Source organism: Aethalodelphis obliquidens, unplaced genomic scaffold (assembly GCF_003676395.1).
Source record: "Aethalodelphis obliquidens isolate GAN/ISIS:26980383/991018 unplaced genomic scaffold, ASM367639v1 scaffold100, whole genome shotgun sequence".
NCBI lineage: Eukaryota > Metazoa > Chordata > Mammalia > Artiodactyla > Delphinidae > Aethalodelphis > Aethalodelphis obliquidens.
The window spans coordinates 3,164,346-3,169,778 of NW_020838044.1; the positions used below are offsets into that span (position 1 = coordinate 3,164,346).

Here is a 5,433-nt window from a genome sequence, read left to right on the forward strand (position 1 = left end):
GGTCAGAGGGGTGCCCTGCAAAGATCTGTGGGGGTAGGGACGGGGTGGGGCCTGTGTGTGTGGTCTGTGCCAGGCCCCTACACACCCCAGCCTGGGTTGTGTGTCCCCTGGTGGGGAGAAGGGCTGCGTGCTGGACAGTGGGGTTTGGAGGGTGGACCCAGGGAGGGGACCACTGTGGGAGGTGGGGAGATGACCTGGGGTGGCAGGGGGAAGTGTTCCACAGCCAGGAAGGTTGGTGGAGGAGGCCCAGGCCACCAAGAAAGTGGGACGCAATTGTTGAAGGCAAGGCCACCATTGCAACACCCTTCTCTGCCCACCAGCCTGGCCTCCTTGGGCAGTGGCAGGGGCACACACTTAAGCAGGCTCAACCACCCCTCAAACCAGGGTTTCCCCCCACCACTGAGGCCCCAGCAAGCCTGCTAGGGTGCTGGGCCTGAGCCCTAACCTCATGGAGGTCTCTTCAGGCCATATAGGTCCCATGCCTGAGCCCTGCCCCTGCTGAGGCCTCCTCTGGCTTCTCAGGTCCCAATGGACCCAAGTACAACACCCCCCAGGGCTTCTGGGGGCTGCTCGGGTCCTGGTGGACCTGAGGACTGTCCCCCACAAAGCCTACAAAGGCTGCACAGGTCCTGGTGGCCCATGTGCCGCCCCTGACAAAGCCCCTCCTAGGGCTGTGAGGGTCCAGGCAGGTCGAGCATCACCATTTTCCAAAGCCTCCTCAAGCCATGATGGCCCCTGTGGACACACCCATGGAAACCTGCCCCCAAGCTGGCTTACATGAGCACATGTGCTCTGGGTCAACTTCAGGAGCAGACACTGGTGAAAGAAACACACGCAGAGGTGGGGCTGACACAGAGGGTACAGATAACTACCTAAAGGTGTTGGAGGCCCTCCTGGGGAGACAGGGGTTGGATGTAGCTCACTGTGGGGGCAATGAAACTGATAGCAGAAGCACCAGGGAATTTTAATTTTTTAATTAAAAAAAGCTTTTTTTTCAAAACCAACTTTATTCATGACACATATTAAAAAAAACTCCCACCCCCTGGAAATGAGCTAAAAAAATAAACAAAATCCACCTCCCACTTCCATGTCCCCACTTCCTCCCATTCCCTCCAAACAAAAGGGGAAAAAAGGCAAAGGAAAACAAAACAAAACAAAAAAACCCCCAAAACCGCCCAAAACAAGGTAGTGCATTTCCCCAGGGGAAAGGGGAAATTACACTGGAGCCACTGGGAGCAGATAGGAGATCCTCTGGCTACAGAATCCTGCAAAGAAAGACAGACACTCAAAACAGAAAAAGAAACACAAAAGGAAACAAAATAGATCACCAGGCAATCTGGAGGGGCAGGGAGCCAGAAAAGAGGGGTGGGGTGGGTGGTAGACCTGGCAGGACAGGACCAGGCAGGAGGGGACTGTGAAAGCTAGGGAGAAGATGGAGGGAAGGTAACAAGCAGAACAGTTTGGTGTCCTTCCAGAGCCCTGGGTGAAGAAAAAACCTCCTACCACCCATGCCCACCTACCCTTGAGCAGCCCGCAAGGGGGCAAAGGGGGACAGGGAAACAGGGGGAGCAGCTTGCGCGGTTGAGACATGTCCATGGCGAATCCCCAGAGTGAATGAGCAGCCCCCTGCCCCACTCCCTGGGCCTTCCCTTACTCCCGAAAGCAGGTCGCTCCTCAGCAGTTAGAGTTACCCCCTTCCACAGTATATCTTTTTTTTTTTTTTTTGCGGTACGCGGGCCTCCCACTGTTGTGGCCTCTCCCATTGTGGAGCACAGGCTCCGGAAGTGCAGGCTCAGCGGCCATGGCTCACGGGTTCAGCCGCTCCACAGCATGTGGGATCCTCCTGGACCGGGGCACGAACCTGCGTCCCCTGCATCAGCAGGCAGGCTCTCAACCACTGCACCACCAGGGAAGCCCCATCCTTTTTTTTTTAATATTTTTTTTCTATCAAGGTCATCTTCTGCTTTTCTTTTTTTTCTTAATTCATTTTTTTTCCTTCTTTTCTCTTTTTTTCCTCTCTCTCCTCCTAATACACACTTTTTTTAGTAAGGGGAATACCATGATGTCGCTCTAGCCCGGCCCCTGTAGACATGACCCCAGGGCCTGTTATTAAAACCACTGTAGAATAGAGAGTGGGAACTGTTGTAGTTGGTGGTCCGGGCACGGTATCAGGCTCGCGGGAAACCCCAGTCTGTTGTGCTGATGCCTGGTCTGTTGGTTTGTTTTGGGATCACCTTGATTTGTCTTCCTCTAAATAGGGACTCATCTAAGGCCAAGGAAGTCCTCACTGACTCTTTGTCTGAGAACTCTATATATGCAAACCCTTTGGGATGGCCACTAAATTTGTCACATAGTATAGTAACACAGTTGACTGAACCACAGCCATGAAAGTGTGCTTCCAGCTCTTCTGCTGTTGCACCATAGTCCACATTGCCAACATAGATGGAACGGGAATCGGCCTCCATCTTCTCCTCAGTGGACATGATCACTGAGCCAGCGTTGCCTGCAGGTAGACTCATATTCATCTGCTTCTCTACCTTGTTCTGTAGCTCCTTTAGCTTCTCAGTTTCTTCCTCCATCTCCCTGACTCAAGCTTTGATCACTTCCAGCTCTGGGTCCTCAATGGTGCCATCCCTCATGTCACCCTCGACCAGTCCCAGCTTCTCCTCCTCCTTGCTGCTGGGGGCTCCCTAACCGGGCCCAGGGCCTGGAGCTCCCAGGGGGGCACGGGGCCAGGATGGCTTCTCTTCGGGCTCAGGCTCTGGCTCAGGCTCCAGCAGCAGATCCTCAGGCTCCAGTTCCTCAGACTTCAAGCCGTTCCCATAGTACCCTGTGCCCCCCGGGACCCCCTCCCTGGCCTCCCCACCAGCCCTGGGCACAAGATGGTGCCGCCGCCCCAGCCCGGAGCCCCAACCGCCCGCAGCCTCCACTGCTGCTGCCACTGCCACCACCACCACCATCACCCTAGAGTTAAAAAAATTTTTTTGGCTGTTGTGTTTTGTTGTTTCATTTTTATTTTTATTTTTCCTAATATATTTTTTATTTTTCTTATTTTATTTTTCATTCTTTGTTATTGTTCTGCTCTTTTTTGCTTGTTGTCTTTTTTTGTTTCTTTTTGCTGCACCTTATGGTTTGTGGGATCTTAGTTTCCAGGCTGGAAGTTGAGCCTGAGCGCCTGTGGTGACAACACTGAACTAACAGAGAACTTCAGACACCAGGGAACATTAATCTCTGTGAGCTCTCACAGAGATCCTCACCTTGGCACCAAGACCCAACTCCACCCAACTGCCTGCAAACTCCAGTGTTGGATGCCACAAGCCAAACAAGCAGCGAGACAGGAACATAACCCCACCCATCAACAAAAATGAGATGACAGAGAAATATGTTACAGATAGAGGAGCAAGGCAAAAGCCTGCAAGACCAAATAAATGAAGAGGAAATAGGCAATCTACCTAAAAAAAAATTCAGAGTAATGATAGTAAACATGATCCAAAATCTCAGATATAGAATGGAGGCATGGGTCTAGAAAATACAAGAAATGTTTAACAAGGACCTAGAAGAACTAAAGAACAAACAATCAGTGATGAACAACACAATAATTGAAATGAAAAATACACTAGAGGGAATGAATAGCAGAATAATTGAGGGAGAAGAATGAATGAGTGAGCTGGAAGACAGAATGGTGGAAATAACTGTCTAGGAGCAGAAAAAAGAATGAAAAGAAATGAGGACAGTCACAGAGACTTCTGCAACAACATTAAATGCACCAATATTTGAATTATAGGGGTCCCAGAAGAAGAAGAAAGAGAGAAAAGACCTGAGAAAATACTTGAAGAGATTATAGCCGAAAACTTCCTTAACATAGGAAAGGAAATAGCCACCCAAGTCCAGGAAGGGCAGAGAATCCCACACAGGATAAATCCAGGGAGAAATATGTTGAGACACCTATTAATCAAACTAACAAAAATTAAATTCAAAGAAATATTAAAAGCAGCAAGGGAAAAGCAATAAATAACAGACAAGGGAAACCCCATAAGGTTATCAACTGATTTTTCAGCAGAAATTCTTCAGTCCAGAATAGAGTGGCAGGATATATTTAAAGTGATGAAAGGGAAGAACCTACAACCAAGATTACTCTACCCAGCAAGGATCTCATTCAGATTCGACAGAGAAATAAAAAGCTTTATAGACAAGCAAAAGCTAAGAGAATTCAGCACCACAAAACTAGCTATACAACAAATGCTAAAGGATCTTCTCTAAGTGGGACACACAAGAGAAGAAAAGGACTTACAAAAACAAACCCAAAACAATTAGGAAAATGGTACTAGGAACATACATATCGATAATTACCTTAAATGTGAATGGATTAAATGCCCCAACCAAAAGACACAGACTCCCTGAATGGATACAAGCATAAGACCTGTATATATGCTGTGTACAAGAGTCCCACTTCAGACCTAAGGACACATACAGACTGAAAGTGAAGGGATGGAAAAAGATATTCCACACAAATAGAAATCAAAAGAAAGCTGGAGTAGCAATACTCATATCAGACAAAAGAGACTTTAAAATAAAGACTATTACAAGAGACAAAGAAGGACACTACATAATGATCAAGGGATCAATCCAAGAAGAAGATATAGCAATTTTAAATATATATGCTCCCAAAATAGGAGCACCTCAATACATAAGGCAACTGCTAACAGCTATAAAAGAGGAGATTGACAGTAACACAATAATAGTGGGGGACTTTAACACCTCACTTATATCAATGGACAGATCATCTGAACAGAATATGAATAAGGAAACACAAGCTTTAAATGACACAATAGACCAGATAGATTTAATTGATATTTATAGGCCATTCCATCCAAAAACGGCAGATTACACTTTCTTCTCAAGTGCACACAGACCATTCTCCAGGATAGATCACACCTTGGGTCACAAATCCAGCCTCGGTAAATTTAAGAAAATTGAAATCTTATCAAGCATCTTTACTGACCACAATGCTATGAGATTAGAAATCAATTACAGGGGGGAAAAAACGCTTAAAAAACACAAACACTTGGAAGCTAAACAATACGTTACTAAATAACCAAGAGATCACTGAAGAAATCAAAGAGGAAACCAAAAAATACCTAGAGACAAATGACAAACAAAACACAACCATCCAAAACCTCTGGGATGCAGCAAAAGCAGTCCTAAGAAGGAAGTCTATAGCAATACAATCCTACCTCAAGATATGAGAAAAATCTCAAATAAACAATCTAACCTTACACCTAAAGGAACTAGAGAAAGAAGAACAAACAAAACCCAAAGTTAGTAGAAGGAAAGAAATCATAAAAATTAGGGGGGAAATAAATGAAATAGAAACAAAGGAAGCAGTAGCAAAGATCAATGAAACTAAAAGCTGGTTCTTTGAGAAGATAAACA

At 46.3% G+C, this 5,433-nt stretch overlaps 1 pseudogene; it reads right to left on the reverse strand.

Annotated features, from left to right (window-relative positions):
- Window positions 1–1,978: 1,978 nt before the first annotated feature.
- Window positions 1,979–2,579, reverse strand: LOC113614590 (polyadenylate-binding protein 2 pseudogene; annotated as a pseudogene).
- Window positions 2,580–5,433: the final 2,854 nt, after the last annotated feature.